Here is an 18,314-nt window from a genome sequence, read left to right as displayed (position 1 = left end):
GAAAGGAGGGCCGTCAGTAAGCGGAGGAATCCAGGAATAATTTAGAGGTAGACATCACCCTGGAAAAGGTTCCGGCTGCTATCATGGGGTTGCAGGGTTATAAGACCCTGAGAGTAGATGGTCTCCCTATGGAGTTTTACTCCCAGCACGTTGACTTGTTGGCCCCCAAACTGACGTCCCTCCTTTCTGACTTTCCTGAGCAGGGTGCCCTCCCCGATTAACAACAAAAACCTGGGGAATGCCCAGGGAAAAACCAAGCCTACTTACCGACCAGCTTGCAGAAAACCAATTAACCTGTCTACAGTATGCGTTAAAAACAGGGGTTCAGTCCGCACGCATTTGCAAACGCATGCGTGAGCCACAGAGCCGCGCCAAGGCACCCTGTAATATCTGTGGTCCTAACACTAAACAATGAGCGTCCCCACAGTGGAGGCACATGCATTTTAATGGATAGACAGGGGCAGGTGAACTGAAGGGAAGCCACCCCTCCTTTAAAGGTACAAGAGCACACCAAGCACCCAGCATATAGCACAATGGCTGCAAAGGTGTTGGTGCACTGATGGACCAATATAAACACCACCGATTCCATGGCGGAGGCTGTTATTGTGTTGGTGCCTAAGCCTGGCAAGGATCCTTTGGAATGTGCCTCATACAGGCCTAATTCCCTGTTGAATGTGGACGCTAAGGTCCATGCTAAAATCCTTGTCTTGCATTTATCCAGAGTACCGTAATTTCTGATCTGGTTTATGTGGACCAGATTGGATTAATGCCGGGGAAGGGCACCAACATTGGCGCTAATCGCAGGCAGCGAGACATTGTCCCGATACGCTGATACAGAGATGGGGAAATGTTTCACTGCCTGTGATTAGCGCATCCCTAGATGCAGCCTTTCTGGGCTCGCTGATGGATCTGCGGAACTTAGCTTACAGGGGAGACAGGGCATACAAGACTGTGCCGATCCCTAATAAAACTAAGCTTTGCATTTGGGTGGCTGCTAGGCATTTATATGAGGAGACTAGGTGGTATCTGGCCCACTTTAAATTGATTCCTTACCCCCAGTCTGGGCCAGGTTTGATATTAAAACATTACGTGACATAATCCCGGATGGAACGCTGTTAACATATGCACAGCTTTGCCGTGCATTTCATTTAGCGGGATGGATGTTCCTTAGGTACCTCCAGCTCCAACATGCTGCCAGGGCTCAGTTCCCTTTTAGGCCCTTACTCCAACTAGACCCTGTTGAGACCGTTCTAGCACAGGAAGATCTTCAGAAGCCACTTTCTGTACTATATGAGACCCTGTTTAGGACTGATTCACCTAAGATAGAGAAACTCTGGGACTGCTGGAAGGCACATATACCTTCCCTAGATAGGGAGGATTGGGAGGATTCTCTGGAGCAATGCCCCAAGCTGGTTATCTCGTCAGGAGACAAGTTAGTACAAATACAACTGTTACATAGGGTATATTACACATCAGTTAGGCTCCACAAAATGTATCCAGACAAGGAACCCCACGTTGCCTAGGTCAGTTAGGTACTTTTGGATTGCCCCAGGATACAGGCCTTTTGGAGGCAGGTGTTTGATCTGATTAATGCCAAATTAGATTTGCCGATTCCCTTGTTACCAGAGCTGGCCCTTCTGGGGATTCCTGACGATGATCAAAGGTCTCATCATAATAAACTGCTTATCGCCTATTTACTGTTTTATGCAAAAAAAGGTGATTATTTGCAAGTGGTCCTCTCCTGACCCACCTACTGTGTCCTCCTGGTTAGCTATGATTGACGCTGCATTGCCACTTTACAAATTGGCGTACATCAGCTGTGAATGCCCCTGGAAATTTGATAAGTAGTGGCAGCTGTGAACATCGTCATAAGTGGGGGTGCCCTGTTTTGCGTCTTGTTTCACTGCCTTTCGGGCCTGGATCTTACTTCTCCCCCCCTCCACACCCACTACCCCACTGTTAGTGCTTAGTTAGTACTGATATCAAGTAGGGATGAGCTTCGAGTTCGAGTCAAACTCATGTTCGACTCGAACATTGCCTGTTCGCCGAACAACGAACAATTTGGGTGTTCGCGGCAAATTCGAAAAGCCGAGGAACACCCTGTTAAAGTCTATGGGAGAAATCTAAAGTGCTAATTGTAAAGGCTAATATGCAAGTTATTGGCCTAAAAAGTGTTTGGGAACCTGGGTCCTGTCCCAGGGGACATGTATCAATGCAAAAAAAAGTTTTAAAAATGGCTGTTTTTTCGGGAGCAGTGATTTTTATAATGCTAAAAGTGAAACAATAAAAGTGAAATATTCCTTTAAATTTCGAACCTGGGGGGGGGGGTGTAAAGTTAGCATGTGAAATAGCGCATGTTTCCCGTAGATAGAACTGTTTCTGCACAAAGTGTAATTTCTGAAAGAAAAAAAGACATTTAAAACTGACTTGCGGCTATAATGAATTGTCGGCTCTGGCAATTCAGAGCGAATTCATTCATAAAAAAAAAAAAAAAAGCGTGGGGGTCCCCCCAAATTCAATTACCAGGCCCTTCAGGTCTGGAATGGATATTAAGGGGAACCCCGCCGTCAATTTAAAAAAAAAATGACGTGGGGTTCCCCCCAAATATCCATTCCAGACCCTTCAGGTCTGGTGTGGATTTTAAGGGGAACTCCACCCCAAATAAAAAAAAAATGGCGTGGAGTTCCCCCAAAAATCCACACCAGACCCTTTATCTAAGCATGTTAACCTGGCCGGCCGCAGAAAAGAGGGGGGGACAGAGTGCGGCCCCCCCCTCTCCTGAACCGTACCAGGCCACATGCCCTCAACATGGGGAGGATGTCCCCATGTTGATGGGGACAAGGGCCTCATCCCCACAACCCTTGCCCGGTGGTTGTGGGGGTCTGCGGGCGGGAGGCTTATCAGAATCTGGAAGACCCCTTTAACAAAGGGGACCCCCAGATCCTGTCCCCCTATGTGAATTGGTAATGGGGTACATTGTACCCCTACCATTTCACGAAGGAAGTGTAAATAGTTGGAAAAAACACACACACACACACACCGTAGAAAAAAGTCCTTTATTAATAAAAAAAAAATAAAAAAATCCAGCAGTGGTAATCTGTTCTCGGTCCCGGCTTCCTGCTCCAACGTTGCCTGTATCCAGCGACGGGGGGTGATCTCCGGTCCAGCGATGAGAAGATCCATCCATCCAGAGCGCAGCATCGCCGACCTCCTCTCTCCGCTGGACACAGCCCAGCGAATGATGCGGGTGAAGTTTTGACATTTCTTATATAGGGGAGGCGGGCCACCCGTCACGTGACCCCGCCCCCTCTGACGCAAGGGGGAAGACCGGCTTTCCCAGTGACGTAGCAGAGGGTGCGTCAGAGGGTGCAGGGTCACGTGACAGGTGGCCCGCCTCCCCTATATAAGAAATGTCAAAGCTTCACCCATGTCATTCGCTGGGCTGTGTCCAGCAGAGAGAGGAGGTTGGCGATGCTGCGCTCTGGATGGATGGATCTTCTCATCGCTGGACCGGAGATCACCCGCACCCGTCGCTGGATACAGACAACGTTGGAGCAGGAAGCCGGGACCGAGAGTGGATTACCACCACTGGATTTTTTTTTTTTTTTTTTTATTAATAAAGGACTTTTTCTACGGTGTGTGTGTGTGTGTTTTTTCCAACTATTTACACTTCCTTCGTGAAATGGTAGGGGTACAATGTACCCCATTACCAATTCACATAGGGGGGGCCAGGATCTGGGGGTCCCCTTTGTTAAAGGAGTCTTCCAGATTCTGATAAGCCCCCCGCTCGCAGACCCCCACAACCACCAGGCAAGGGTTGTGGGGATGAGGCCCTTGTCCTCATCAACATGGGGACATCCTCCCCATGTTGAGGGCATGTGGCCTGGTATGGTTCAGGAGAGGGGGGGGCCCACTCTGTCCCCCCCTCTTTTCTGCGGCCGGCCAGGTTAACGTGCTCGGATAAAGGGTCTGGTGTGGATTTTTGGGGGAACTCCACGCCATTTTTTTTTTATTTGGGGTGGAGTTCCCCTTAAAATCCACACCAGACCTGAAGAGTCTGGAATGGATATTTGGGGGGAACCCCACTTCATTTTTTTTTTAAATTGACGGCGGGGTTCCCCATAATATCCATTCCAGACCTGAAGGGCCTGGTAATTGAATTTGGGGGGACCCCCACGCTATTTTTTATGAATGAATTCGCTCTGAATTGCCAGAGCCGACAATTCATTATAGCCGCAAGTCCGTTTTAAATGTCTTTTTTTCTTTCAGAAATTACACTTTGTGCAGAGACAGTTCTATGTACGGGAAACATGCGCTATTTCACATGCTGACTTTACACCCCCCTAGGTATGAAATTTAAAGTAATATTACACTTTTATTGTTTCACTTTTAGCATTATTAAAATCACTGCTCCTGAAAAAACAGCCGTTTTTAAAACTTTTTTTGCATTGATACATGTTTCCTGGGACAGGACCCAGGTCCCCAAACACTTTTTAGGACAATAACTTTCATATTAGCCTTTAAAAATAGCACTTTAGATTTCAAACGTTCGAGTCCCATAGACTTTAATATGGTTCTAAAGTTCACACGAACGTTTGGTGTGTTCGCAAGTCCTGGTGCGAACCGAACAGGGGGGAGTTCGGCTCATCCTTAATATCAAGTCTATGCTTGGTACCTTTTCTATGTTTATATTGTATCTTATGTTACCTTTTGTTGATGATTACTGTCAAATTTAAATGCTTGTCACCTGTATTGTTATGTCAGTTGGCTGATTCAGCCGTTATTTCTTTGTTAAGCAATTGATCCTTTCAATAAAGAAAACCTGATTGTTAAAAAAATAATGTATTTGTGCTGTTATGGTTTTTAAGTTATAACAGTTTTTTTTTTTTATCAAACCCTATCCACTTTGCCCCATTACAATCAGGACAAATAAAAACTCAAGTGTGTTTCTTTAGTGCTATGTTTGTGCTGTTTTGTGCCATAAAAATTTACATACACAAATATACGGAAGCGCCCCTAGCGGCCAGCGTAAATATGCACCCCAAGATACGACGGCGTAGGAGATTTACGCCGCTCGTATCTTGGCCGAATTCAAGTGCAAATGATTCTAAGAATCAGGCGCATAGATACGACGGCGCACATTCAGACTTACGACGGCGTACATGGAGATACGCCGTCGTAAGTCCTTTGTGAATCTGGGCCATAGTGTTTACAAAATAGGGGATAGTTTTATTGCATTTTTAGTAATTTTTTTTTTTTTACTACTAATGTCGGCGATCAGTGTTTTTTTTCGTGACTGCGACATTATGGCGGACACTTCGGACAATTTTGACACATTTTTGGGACCATTGTCATTTTCACAGCAAAACATGCATTTAAAATGTTTACTGTGAAAATGACAATTGCAGTTTGGGAGTTAACCACTAGGGGGCGCTGATGGGGTTATGTGTGACCTCATTAGTGTTTCTAACTGTAGGGGGGTGTGGCTGTAGGTGTGATGTCATTGATTGTGATTCCCTATATAAGGGAACACACGATCGATGACAGCACCACAGTGAAGAACGGGGAAGCTGTGTTTACACACAACTCTCCCCGTTCTTCAGCTCCGGGGACCGATCACGGGACTCCAGCGGCGATCGGGTCCGCGAGTCCCGCAGCAGCGGTCGCGGAGCTTCGGACATAAAACACGCCCACATCTTTAACATTTGAATTCCGCGCCCTTACGCCGGCAGATTTACGATACGCCGCCGTAACTTTAGAGGCAAGTGCTTTGTGAATACAGCACTTACCTTTCAAAGTTGCGGCGGCGTATCGTTACTACGATACGCTACGCCTGCTGAAAATTATGATCCGCTACGTGGATCTGGCGAAGAAAATCACCGCTCCAGGTGGGTCAACTAAATGAAAGCAGACTGACTCAGGATACCGTGGGTGCTGGCAATGCACTAACCATGCATAGGATACAAAGAAAGGATTGGATGGCCGCACTCCAATGACCAAAAAGGTTGTCTTTTATTCAAACAAACAGCAAATACATCACTTCACAGGGTAACAGCAAAAGAACAGGGGAAAAGCCAAGCATTGGCTTGTTGCGGGTTAATTTTGAGCATGCGCACTTGGATACCCCCACGGACGGCGCATGCGCCGTTCAGAAAAAACTTCATTTACGTCAGGTCAAGTAAAATTAACATAAAACACGCCCACATCTTTACCATTTGAATTCCGCGCCCTTACGCCGGCAGATTTACGCTACGCCGCCGTAACTTTAGAGGCAAGTGCTTTGTGAATACAGCACTTACCTCTCAAAGTTGCGGCGGCGTAGCGTTACTACGATACGCTACGCCTGCCGAAAATTACAATCCGCTACGTGGATCTGGCCCTCTCTCTCTCTGTCCTCTCTTAACCCCTGCAACACAGGCAGGCGGCCTTTTTTAGTGTGGGGCGTGTACTAAACCCCCTGAGCCATAATTGGCCAAAGCCACCCTGGCTTTGGCCAATTATGGCTCTCCGTTTTTTGCAAGCTGTGATTGGCCAAGCATGCAGGTCATATTGCATGCTTGGCCAATCATCAGCCAGCGATGCCGCAGTGAATTGTGGTCTGTGAAACGTAACTCGAATTTGGCGCGAACGACCCGTTTTGTTCGTATTTCGACGAACGATCGAACATACGATGTTCGAGTCGAACATGAGTTCGACTTGAATACGAAGCTCATCCCTACTGCTGGTGAGTATTTTGGGGCAGTCAGTGCACCAACAGTTTTGGCCAGTACACACGATCCGAAGATCGTCCGAGGAAGAATCGTACAATTTTCGGATCGTGTGTACACTACTTTCGAGAGCAGATGACGACAGTTCATCCAATATTATTCAATTGGACAAGCACGAAAATTTTCCTTGTACGATGCCAGATCGTACGATTTTCGTTTAGTCAGTACAGTTGTCATCCAAAAATACAATCCAAATACAGGGTGGGCCATTTATATGGATGCACCTTAATAAAATGGGAATGGTTGGTGATATTGACTTCCTGTTTGTGGCACATTAGTATATGTGAGGGGGGAAACTTTTCAAGATGGGTGGTGACCATGGCGGCCATTTTGAAGTCGGCCATTTTGAATCCAACTTTTGTTTTTTCAATAGGAAGAGGGTCATGTGACACATCAAACTTATTCGGAATTTCACAAGAAAAACAAAGTTGTGCTTGGTTTTAACGTAATTTTATTCTTTTATGAGTTATTTACAAGTTTCTCTTTGTTTACAGCCATTGACATGTCGCCGAGGTTAACACGTGCGGAGCGGATAGAAATTGTGTTGATGTCTGGTAAACGCAGTAACCGGGTCATTGCAGCAGATTTCAATGCAAGACAGCCTACGAGACCACCCATCTCCCATGCTACAGTTAGCAAACTGCTTGCTGAGTTTCGTCAAACTGGTTTAGTGTTGGATTTGCCAAAATGTGAACACATGAAATCTGTCACTAATGAAGAAACATCAGTGGCTGTCCTAGCTTCATTCAGCAAGAGCCCACAGCGTAGCACTCACCGCATGTCACTGGAGAGCACATTGAACACATTTTATAAGTGGTCAGAAACTTGTAAATAACTCATGAAAGAATAAAGTTACGTTAAAACCAAGCACACCATTGTTTTTCTTGTGAAATTCCGAATAAGTTTGATGTGTCACATGACCCTCTTCCTATTGAAAAAAACAAAAATTGGATTCAAAATGGCCGACTACAAAATGGCCGCCATGGTCACCACCCATCTTGAAAAGTTTCCCCCCTCACATATACCAATGTGCCACAAACAGGAAGTTAATATCACCAACCATTCCCATTTTATTAAGGTGTATCCATATAAATGGCCCACCCTGTACAAAAAAAATTGGGCTAACTTTACTTTTTATTTCTTTTTTTTAATTCAGTGAAGTGTATTTTTTCCAAATAAATTGCGTTAGAAAGACCGCTGTGCAAATACCGTGTGACATAAAATATTGCAATGACCGCCATTTTATTCTTTGCTAAAACAATATACATAATGGGCCAGATTCACAGAAGAGATAAGACGGCGTTTCTCTGAAACGCCGTTGTATCTCTCAGAGTATCTATGCGACTGATTCATAGAATCAGTTACGCATAGATAGCCCTGAGATCCGACAGGTGTAATTGTCTTACACCGTCGGATCTTAGGATGCAGTACCTCAGCCGCCGCTGGGTGGAGTTTGCGTCGTATTCCAGCGTCGGGTATGCAAATGAGGTTTTACAGCGATCCACAGCGGTTTTTCGCGTTCGTTACGTCGTTGCTAGTCTAGTTTCCCGTCGCAAAGTTAGTCGTCGTTTTACCTGCCCTAACTTTACACAGCCCATGTTAAAGTATGGCCGTCGTTCCCGGATCGAATTTCAATTTTTTTTTTCTTGCGTAAGACGTCCGGGAATACGAAAGTACGCTACGCACGTCGCCGTTCGAAAAAAATTACGTCACTTCGCGCAAAGCAAGCATTTTAAAATGGAGCATGCGCGGTAGGTCCGGTGCGTGAGCGCGCCTAATTTAAATGGCACACACCCCTTTGAATTACGCGGGCTTACGCCAGAGGCCGCCGGCGTAAGTTTTCACGCAAGTGCTTGGTGAATCAGGCACTTGCGATGAAAACTTACGGGGGTGTAACGTATATACAATACGTTACGCCGCCGCAAGTGTGGAGTTTTTTTGCCTAAAATGAATGTCTGCAAGGTAGACAGACAGAATAGTGTAATGGCGCTTGCAATAAATAAAGTGAAATAAAGCTAAATAATCATAATAATAATTCCTGTTGATAGAAAGAAAATATTTTCCAAGAATAAAAATACGAACAAATAACAATTTCTAGAGAGTAAATGCGCCAATTCCTGTGTGTCTAAATGTGTTCCACTCCAGATGCAATCAATAAACCGCCCAACATCAATGAATAATGTGGAGGGTGATGGTAGTGAAATAATAATAAAAATTACCTATTCAGGTAAACAGACGTGCCAATAAAAGCACAGTGTTGATAAGGTGAAAACAATAAAATAATCCTGAAAAAAATCATATAATAGTAGCAATAATTTCTTCATAAAACATATATAAATAAATGATAATTATATGTGAATAAGCAAAAAATCCATAAAGTGCTCCATCCACTAAAAGTGCATTGTGCAATAATATGTGATATAAATAGTGAATAATGTCCAATATGGATCCTATGACTAAGTGACGTGTGGTGTCACGATACGCGTGAGGAAGTAGGAGGGTTGCTGGTGACATCATCTGCTCGCGGCCGCAGAGCGGAGGCAATCTGTACTACACATGCTGTTGATACAGCTCTGTTTGTGAGTGTTACCTGTTTCTTTTCTTAATAAATTGTTAATGATTTTACGTTTGTGATTATTATTATTTAGCTTTATTTCACTTTATTTATTGCAAGCGCCATTACACCTCCCTATTTTGAATCTGTTATCAGTGTGTGAGCACTATTAGTCGTGGCTGCTGCCTATTAGATACATTAATTGATATTTCATTTATTAAGTTTAGTTTTGTGTGCCCTAGCTAGGTTGGTTTTGCGCATTAGTTCCCCCCATTTTATTTTAGAATAGTGTAATGATTCTGTTAAAAAACGAGTAAATACCTATTAACTTCCTTCATCTATATCACCTCCGGCGTTCTAGTTTCTGTTCTCTCATTCACTTCCTGGTTTGCGGCGCTCGTTCATGTAAGAACTACATTTCCCAGTATGCATTGCGCCACGCCCAGTAATTCACACCTCCTTGAAGTTTCTAACGCGTAGAGAGTGTCCTGCCGCACAGATGTAGTTCCCAGGAGGGGGTGAGCACGTCACTGACCACCGCAGTAAACCCTCCCGTCACGGTGGTCAGTAACAATCAGACAAGCAGGAAGTGAACAGAACAGAGAAGAAATAGAGCAACTTCTGAGCAAAAACGAACAATGAGGAAGTGAAAAGAGGAATGTCTGCAGGTAAAGGATGCTTATAATGAAAAAAAAAAATTCCTTTACAACCCCTTTATTAGGTAGTAGCTTAATACCGGACCTTAAGCTTCCCAACAAGGACGTAGACAGCTATAAAAACCTGACAGGGTTGTTTAACTTTTGCTAATACTGTGTTTCTCCGAAAATAAGACCTTTCCCGAAAATAAGACCTAGCGTTATTTTCCAGGGGGGTTGCAATATAAGCCCTACCCCTAAAATAAGACCTAGTTTAAAATGCTTGTAAAATCCTATAATCCACAATTTACTATATTACAGTATTATATAATGTACAATGTGTGTGTTTCTGTAATATAATTGCAGGGAAGAGAGCTCCAGCGGGTCACAGAAGCGCAGAGCGGCGCTATAATGAAGGTATTTGGCACATTTCTATTACAGAAACACACACAATGTACATTTATATAATACTGTAATATAGTAAATTGTAGGATTTTACAAGCATTTTAACTCGGTTCACACTGGGGATTCCTGACAGGCAGGGAGATGGTGGGGGAGAGAAGACTGTACATTACATTGTAAGACCTACCCCGAAAATAAGCCCTACTGTGTCTTTTGTTGCCAAAATTAATATAAGACCCGCGCTTATTTTGAGAGAAACACTGTAAATGTACTTTATGCATTTTAAATGCACTTTACACAAACTTTAAATTAGAATCATTGGCTGATTCAGATTTTTGCAAAATTTCAGATGCTTCTTAATCTTGATAAAAAAAAATATTAATTTTTTTATAGATTGTCGTATTAGAAATAATGTCATTAAAAAGAAATAAAAATTGTGATGTATTTTGGGATAATTACATCAATATTATTATCAGTGTTTAGAACAGTCCTGCTTGTTAAACACTGGAGCAAAAACACAAGAGAATTCCAAAAATATATTTAATTATGAAATACAACATTCCCTGGTGTCACCCAGCTCCCTGAAGTAAGAAAGAAATACGTTATATATGAAGAGCTCCATATGACTAATAAATGTATTTTCTTCTTTTCAAAAGGAAGAAAAAAAGACAATGATATATGAATATGGGTTTAAAAGCTGACTAATCCATTACCGGAGGATGGTGGAGGCCACCAATGAGGTAGAAGCTCAGCTCCTTACCATAATACATAGGCTAAAAGAGCAAACTGACTAGCAAAATAACCAGTGGCGGCTGGTGCTCAAGATTTTTTGGGGGGGCGCAAACGAAAAAAAAAATTGCAGCCACTGTGCCATCAATTGTCACCACTGTGCCATGCCATCAAATGCAGTCACTGTGCCATGCCATCAAACGCAGCCACTGTGCCATCAATTGTCACCACTGTGCCATGCCATCAAATGCAGTCACTGTGCCATGCCATCAAACGCAGCCACTGTGCCATCAATTGTCACCACTGTTCCATGCCATCAAATGCAGCCACTGTGCCATCAATTGTCACCACTGTTCCATGCCATCAAACGCAGCCACTGTGCCATCAATTCGCACCACTGTGCCATGCCATCAAACGCAGCCACTGTGCCATGCCATCAAACGCAGCCACTGTGTCATCAATTTGCACCACTGTGCCATACCATCAAATGCAGCCACTGTGCCATGCCATCAAACGCAGCCACTGTGCCATCAATTGTCACCACTGTGCCATGCCATCAAACGCAGTCACTGTGCTATGCCATCAAACGCAGTCACTGTGCCATGCCATAAAACGCAGTCACTGTGCCATGCCATCAAACGCAGCCACTGTGCCATGCCATCAAACGCAGCCACTGTGCCATGCCATCAAACGCAGCCACTGTGCCATGCAATCAAACACAGCCACTGTGCCATCAATTGTTGCCACTGTGCCCTTTAATTGTCGCCACTGTGCCCATTGTCCCCACTGTGCCCATTGATGTCACTGTGCCCTTTAATTGTCGCCACTGTGCCCATTCATGCCGCTGTGCCTATTGTCGCCACTGTGCCCATTGATTTCACTGTGCCCTTCGTCGCCGCTGTGCCCTGTAAAATGCCCCTTCCTCCCCCCCGCCCGGCACTTACCTTTACTGGAGTCAGCCATCCACGTCCCTCGATGTCTTCTCCCGCCCTCGATGAACGCTTCACCCAATCAGGTTACCGGTAGCCAGAACCGTCAACCTGATTGGCTGAGACGTCTGTCAGTCTTATCCAAGGAACGCATCCCTGTATGTTCCCTGGATAAGCTTCCGGATACTGAGTGCTGTACTCGGAAAGCCGCTGGCTCTGATAGGCACTTCCGTACAGCCAACCAGCTGCCGTTATTCAGGTGGCCGGCGCTCAAGGTCTGGCAGCGGAAAAAAATAACATCAATTCATGCAATGCATGAATCTATGTTATTAGACTCAGTGGCGGTGCGAGAGCCAGAGGGGGCTGCGCTCCAGCGCCCTCTATGGACAAACCGCCCCTGAAAATAACACTACCGCTATGTCAAAGGGGTAAAAAATGTATAAAATTATTACTGGACAATTTTTATGGCAAACATGTATTTATGGAATGTGGAAGCCCAAGATATAGTGATGTTCAGCTGAGTCTGTGAGAAAGTGCCATGCTTGTTATAGTCAGTGATTGTTATTATTATTATTATAATAAAGTATTTATATAGTACCAACAGTTTGCACAGCGATTTACAACATGAGCGCAGACAGTACAGTTAAGCCCTGTACACACGATCGGTTTGTCTGATGAAAATGGACCGATGGACCGTTTTCATCGGACAAACCGATCGTGTGTGGGCCCCATCAGTTTGTTTTCCATCGGTGGAAAAAAATAGAACATGTTTTAAAATATTCCTATAGATAAAAAACTGATAGAAAAAAACGATTGTCTGTGTGGAAGTCCATCGGTCAAAAATCCACGCATGCTCAGAATCAAGTCGACGCATGCTCAGAAGCATTGAACTTAATTTTTCTCAGCACGTCGCAGTGTTTTACGTCACCGTGTTGGACATGCAGGGCCACTGTTAGGAATCATGGGGCCCCGTACAGCCTACCCGACGCCCCCCCCCCCCACCCACACACGTACCTGACGGTATTCTATAAAATATTTTTACAAAAAAATACATGAAAATCATTATTAATGCACACAAATGCCACACCAATTCCCCCTCTTTGTACAAATCTCCCCTGCCTGTACAAGTTCCCCAACCCCTCCTATTAGCCCCAAATTCCCTCATCGGCTCCTGGTACACAATCACCTGCATCTTCCCTCCCAGCACAAATCTTCTTTCTTCGATCCCTCTCCTAGTACACATTCCCACTAATCCCTCCTCCTAGCACAACCCCCTCTCGGGGCAGGGGAAGGAGCTCAGCGGCGGCTGGCCAGGTTCATTATCCCTCCATGTCTCTCACCCAGCAGCTAAAAGCCGGCGGGAGGGAGAGGGAGAGAAACCTGGGTGAGAGACACGGAGGGCATTGTTCTCCACCAACCCTCCTGCTGTCTGGGCCCCTCTGTGTGCCAGGACCCCCTACAGGAGGGCTGGATGGTCCCCCCCCCCCCAGGGCTGCTGTTAGAAATCACGGGCCCTGTACAGCCTACCTGACAGGGCCCCCTTAAATATATCAAAACAACATTTTCACAATAAATATACTAAAATCATTCTTAGTGGACACAAAGATAACAGAGAAGCTGTGTGAATTGGCCCTTCTTTAAATAGTTTTTTTACATTTTTGAACAAAAACATTTTATAATTTTAAAAAGTTGAAATGTTTTTTAAAATTATTTTATTTTACAATTTTTACAAATAATTTTTTTGCACTTTTTCTTTTTTTTACAAGGGATTAAAACAATACAGGGCTACAATTTGTTAGCCGACAGTTGTGTCTGTGTCTCTCCCTACAGCAGCTGGAAGTTGGCGGGGGGAAGTGAAGTTTTTAGCTGTTGCAGAGAGCCACACAGGGCATCCTGTAATTGCCCGTCCTTCTCTCTGGTGTTTGGGCCCCCCTCTGTGCCTGGGGCCCCCTACAGGAGGACTGGTGGCCCCCCCCTATCAGCGGCCCCGGTCCCCCCTATCAGCGGCCCTGTGGACATGGTCTGATTTTTGACTGATGGTGTGTAGGTAAGACTGATAAATGTCAGCTTCATCGAATATCCGACGAAAAAATCCATCGGATTAGATATCCGATCGTGTGTACAGGGCATTAGGGCTCATGCACACTGCAGCTTAAAAAAAAAAAAGCTGCTTTTACAGGCATTTTAGCTTTTATTTCTCTACCTAAAAGCTTGAAGAAGCTTGTGCTATTTTGTGCTCTTTTGCACCTTTTTTTTATTGAGCTTCTTTGAGCTTTTTTGAGCATAAAGGCCCGTACACATGATTGGATTTTCCGACGGGAATTGTGTGATGGAAGGCTTTTGTCGGAAAATCCGACCGTTTGTACGCTCCATCGAACAACTGTTGTCGGATTTTCCGACAACAAATGTGGAATAGCATGCTTTCAAAATTTCCGACAACAAATGTGTGCTGTCGGATCATCCGATCGAGTGTACAGAAGTCCAAAGTACAGACACGCATTCTCAGAAGCAATGCCCACCATAACACAACATTGGCAGAAGTTGCCCAAAGGGTGGCGCTAAAGAGCTGAAAAACCACCGTGTTTCGTGTTTGTTAGCCGACAATTCTTTGCCGTTTGTATGCAAGACAAGTTCATGGCCAATGCCCTTCGGACAAAAGTCCTATGCTTTTTCCGTGGAAAATCTGATCGTGTGTATGAGACGTAAGTGTTTTTTTACAAACCCTCCCCATAGCTAATTTCTTCTTTTTTTTCAAAGCTTTTTTGATGTTTTTCACGCTTTTTTGAGGTTTTTCATGCTTTTTTGCACGTTTTGCACTTAGAAGTCTTTTCTGCTCAAAAGCTCCTCTCAAAAAGGTTTAGTGGAGTTTTTTTTACTGCCTGTAAGAGCATATGCCTGTAAACTCCTCCTCAAAGATCTGCACCGGCGCAGAGTATCTGAGATACGATACCCCGCCGTAACTTACCTGGCTTTGGTTTAAATCCAGAAAGGATTTGCGCCGTAAGTTACGGCAGCGTAGTGTATTTCTCGCGACGTAAGGGCGCGGAATTCAAATGCGGCAAGTAGGGGGCGTGTTTCATTTAAATGAAGCGCGTCCCCGCGGCGAACGAACTGCGCATTCCCCGTCCGTCAAAACTCCCAGGGTGCATTGCTCCAAATGACGTCGCAAGGACGTCATTGTTTTCGTCGTGAACGTAAATGGCGTCCAGCCCCATTCACAGACGACTTACGCAAACGACGTAAAATTTTCAAAATTATACGCGGGAACGACGGCCATACTTAACATTGAGTACGCCACCAGATAGCAGCTTTAACTATACGCCGGAAAAAGACGAACGAAAACGACGTAAAAGAATGCGACGGCCACTCGTACGTTCGTGGATCGTCGGAAAAAGCTAATTTGCATGCTCGACGCGGATTACGATGTGAACGCCACCCAGCGGCCGCCGGAAAATTGCATCTTAGATCCGACAGCGTACTAAGGCGTACGCCTGTCGGATCTAACACAGATGCCGTTGTATCTTGTTTGGTGGATACCAAAACAAAGATACGACGCGCAAAATTTGAAATTACGCGGCGTATCAACAGATCCGCCGGCGTAATTTCTTTGAGGATCTGCCCCATAGTGTGCATGGACACATTTGCCGACATGGAGAACAAAATGAGAGCTCAAAAAAGCTCAAAAGCCTGTAGGAGCCGCTTCTTTGAGCTTCTTTGAGTTACAGTGTGTATGAGCCCTTACAATGAAATGTAATACATTGGGAATCAGAGGGCACTACTTATAAGAGCTTACAATCTAAGAGGGAGGGTCAAGTGACACAAAGGGTAATGGCTATGAGGGATGAACAGATTGAGAAAATAAAAGTAGAGTTGTTAGATAGGGGCAGAATAGGCTTTGTCGAAGAGAAGGGTTTTCAGGGATCGTTTGAAAGCAAACAGAGTAAGGCCTCGTACACACGGCCGAGAAACTCGATGGGCAAAACACATAATTTTGCTCGTCGAGTTCCTTGTGAAGCCGCCGAGGATCTCGGCGAGCCAAATTTTCCCATTCCCGTCGGGGGAAAAAGAAGACATGCTTTCTTTTTGGCCCGACGAGATCCTCGTCGGTTTCCTCATCGAAAAAGTGTACACACGACCGGTTTCCTGGGCAAAAAAAAACAAAACAGCAAGCTTCTTGCTGGTTTTTGCCGAGAAACTCGGCCGTGTGTTCGTACACACGGCCGAGTTTCTCGGCAAAAACCAGCAAGAAGCTTGCTGTTTTGTTTTTTTTTGCCGAGGAAACCGCTGGTTGGCGTTCACTTCGTAATCCGAAATAGTCGGACAGATTGAGATAGGGAGTTCCATAGGATGTGAAAGGCTTTGGAAAAGTCCTGAAGGCGAGCAAGGAAGGAGGTGACGAGGGAGCTAGAGAGCAGAAGGTTTAAGTGATTGTCTTCTCTAAAATGTGAAAAATGGTAACAAAACCTTCCTACCTTATCCAAAACCTATGTTTCCTTATGTTGAAGGCTGCTCATAGATAGGGGGAGATATTGTTAAAAACATATTAATAAAAACATACAAATTTCTATGGGCAACAAACCATAGACTAAAAATATAAAAAATGAAAGATGTGGTTCTAAAGATAAAAAAAAAAAGCACAGTGTAGCACTACCCCCGAAGGAGCTGCTGGTTTGTTTTGGGTGGCATATTACTTCATGGCTCCTTCGCCATCCTAGGGTGAATGGTGCATATAGCAGTAATGGAATGTCCATGACAGGTGTCTTTTTCTGTGCTCTTTATTACCCAGCCGGGTAAAAACAATAAAACTTGTGGTGAAGAGAAGAGGTGAAGCAGAAGGAGAAATAGCAGATTCAGGTGTAATAGTAGTGAAACAGTCCTGCTTCCAACGACACTTATCTTCTTTGCCACTCCAGCCAGAGTGGGTATAGCGTACCTGGACAGGCCTCTCTCACTGACCTGGCAGCCAGAGTATCACTCAGAACTTAGAGAGACAAGTCTCTGCCACAGACCCTCCTTAGGATTGAAATAGAGGAGATAACTCTCCTTAAAAGACTTTGGCCTGGATCTCCTTCAGGTTATTTGCAGGTTACCGACTGATAGCTGACCAACGTCCAACCTCTCAGTACCCGGTTACCTTGATCCCTGGTGGTTTGTCGAGACCGGATTGGATCGCCAGCCTCTCTTGGCTCTCCTCAGATGGACTCCTCACCGAACTGCTTCCTCTCACTGGGAACACGCTTGGCATCTTCTCAGGATTGGGGACCCAGTCGATTACTGGGGCCCAGCCACAGCTTTAAATGTTCCGGACCAACGTGGTCCCGGAACCAGGAACTGCGCGTGGCACGCACACCCTGGCCTGGAAGGCCATTTCGCCGGGGCGATGTGATGCAGTCACCCTGAAGGTGGGTGCCGCACTCGAAGAAGAACCCAGACCAATGGCGTCTGTCTCATAAATACCCTCCCTCAGCATGCACAGTGAGGAAAACCCCTCTTGATAGGCTGCCGGGGAAGAGCACCCAAACCTCGACTCCACTGCGTCCTGGGGTGGGAACAGCACCCCAGAAGCGACAGAATGAGCCCACAGCCAGCCAAGCTGACACAGAGACCCAAATTTGAACAAATCAGCTGGGTCAGAGCTAATTAACTCTCTGACCCCCTCTAAATGTAACTTAGCACCGGTACTTAGAAGTAACCAGGCGCTACAACAGTAATACAGAAAAAGAAATACGTAATGATAAATACAAGGATATTTTGGAACAAAAAGGTCAAACTAGGCAATTCTATTGTTTGAAACGTAAAAATGCAATAAGGTGCTGATAGAAAAAAAAAAGAATGTCAGACAAAAAACATTTATTGCAGTTCATAGCTGGCCAAATTTTACAATTTTCTTGTTCAATTTCCTTTAGATTTACCTACAACTTTGTAGTGTAAGGGCCTGCCTGATTGCATTGAAATTTAAAGTGTTTAGGTTTGACCTCATATTATATGGTTTTGGTAAATCAAAAAGAAAATTGTACAAGAAAACTGTATAATGTGTGAACGGGCTTAACTCCAGCAGCAGCTGGACTAGCAGAAGTGGGTAGGAACAACACTGAACCAATCAGACTCTGTTCCAAGCACATATACTGATAAGGAGCTTGGTCTCAGAAGTAGCGAACAGAACAACGGCCTGATCAGTCTGCTGCTGCCTCTTTGTCCATTCATGGTCTGTGGGCCTGGAGATGTCCATTGCTTTGGCTGTAATAGAAGAAAGTGAGATCATCAGCTTTGTTGTCTGGCCTGGCGGGATGTGAGTATC

Source organism: Rana temporaria, chromosome 2 (assembly GCF_905171775.1).
Source record: "Rana temporaria chromosome 2, aRanTem1.1, whole genome shotgun sequence".
In the NCBI taxonomy this organism is placed as follows: domain Eukaryota; kingdom Metazoa; phylum Chordata; class Amphibia; order Anura; family Ranidae; genus Rana; species Rana temporaria.
The sequence above is the reverse complement of the archived record's forward strand: the minus strand, read 5'-3'. Positions refer to the sequence as shown.